This window comes from Ostrea edulis, chromosome 10 (genome assembly GCF_947568905.1).
Source record: "Ostrea edulis chromosome 10, xbOstEdul1.1, whole genome shotgun sequence".
Classification (NCBI taxonomy): Eukaryota; Metazoa; Mollusca; class Bivalvia; order Ostreida; family Ostreidae; genus Ostrea; species Ostrea edulis.
Genome location: NC_079173.1, coordinates 12,451,210 through 12,452,951, shown reverse-complemented (window position 1 = coordinate 12,452,951; position 1,742 = coordinate 12,451,210). Strand labels below are relative to the sequence as shown.

Genomic DNA, 1,742 nt, shown 5'->3' with positions numbered 1-1,742 from the left:
CCTGCACTAAAGTACACCCATCCGAAGACAAAAGTTTAAATAGAAAATATATGAATATTTTATTGATTTTATAATAACCTAGATATTATTTCTTAGTTGCTCTATACACGTTGTACAATCCATGTCTACTTTCAGTACTGCATAAGTGAGACAATTCTAAATATAAAATTGTCTGATGCAATACATCACTTATATTTCAAATTGGAAAACATAAAGCCTTCGATATCTATTTAAAAAGTACAAGCAGAGTGGCGCAGTGGAAGCGTGCTGGGCCCATAACCCAGAGGTCCGTGGATCGAAACCACGCTCTGCTAAAAAAAAATTCGTCCTAAAATATCACGATGGACTTTAAGGTAGCTAATTACACCAAAATTTTATTTAATGGCTCTTAAAAACACCTCTTATGAAGTATGATTTCAATATCAAAAGAGTGATACAAGCTCTCAATTATTTTCTATGAATGTTTCTGTGATTTTTTCCGGAATGATAAAAAAAGGTGTTTTGTTTGCAAATAAGAGATTCTAGAGTCCAATTGCAATTTCGCTGTGATTTGGTGCATGATATCAATATCTAATAAAACATGCCTAAACGACTCAGATAGACGTTCTTATTTTTTAAGTAAGAAATATTTATGAAAACTGAAAAGGCCATTTGAAAGGTGAAGATAACGAACAGTGATCAATCTCATAACTCCTACAAGCAATACAAAATAGATAGTTGGGCAAACACGGACCCCTGGACACACCAGAGGTGGGATCAGGTGCCTAGGAGGAGTAAGCATCCCCTGTCAACCGGTCACACCCGTCGTGAGCCCTATATCCTGTTCAGGTAAACGGAGTTATCCGCAGTCAAAATCAGTGTGCCAAGAACGGCTTAACAATCGGTATTTGTTATTATTTTTTAAATCTATGAATAAAATATTCAAAACACATATCAGTTAGAAAAATGATATACTTGACAAATATATTTCAAAAAGAAATTGAAATGAAATGCCCAAATTTCAGATATATCTCTATATTTTAGATTTGAATCACACGAGAGAAAAAAGTACCGATCCCGATCAAAATTTATATAAATTCCTAAAATAATCACAGTGTTGCTAATTGTACGCACCTTTCATCAAGCAATTAATTTCTTTTATAAATTCATTTAATTTGTAAATCATTTTACATCAAGGGAATGTAGCATTCTGATTATAATGTTTTCTGTGAAACATAATTTACCAGGCTTGCATATGCTTATAGATTTTGAGAAGGCATTTGACTCAATATCATGGTCGTTTATATATAAGGTCTTAGATTTTTTTTGGTTTCGGTAACAATATAATTACTTGGGTTAAAATTATAAATACCAATATCAAAGCCTCGGTTCTACAATGCGGAAAGCTTTCTTAACAATTCGACATTCAGAAAGGGTGTCGTCAGGGTGACCCCATTGCCCCATACTTATTTATTCTATGTGCAGAAGTACTTGCTATTTTGATTAAACAAAATAAAAATATTAATGGTATAGTTATCAATGATAAAAAACATAAAATGTCTCAGTATGCAGATTATACATCTTTGACCCTTGATGGCTCAGATAAATCACTTTTTAATGCTTTGGAAACCCTAGAATTCTTCTCAAAGCTCTCAGGATTAAAAATAAACAGCTCAAAAACAAAAATTAAATGGATTGGAGCAAAAAAAAAATTTGCTGATGTCTATCATCACCCAAGATGGAAACTAGACTGGGGATGCACA

General features: G+C 32.8%; 1 non-coding gene across 1 annotated transcript; it reads left to right on the top strand.

Annotated features, from left to right (window-relative positions):
* The first annotated feature begins 242 nt into the window (after nucleotides 1-242).
* Trnam-cau (transfer RNA methionine (anticodon CAU)) lies at nucleotides 243-314 on the top strand. Its single transcript has one exon. It is a non-coding gene; the product is annotated as a tRNA-Met (tRNA).
* The last annotated feature ends 1,428 nt before the right edge of the window (nucleotides 315-1,742 follow it).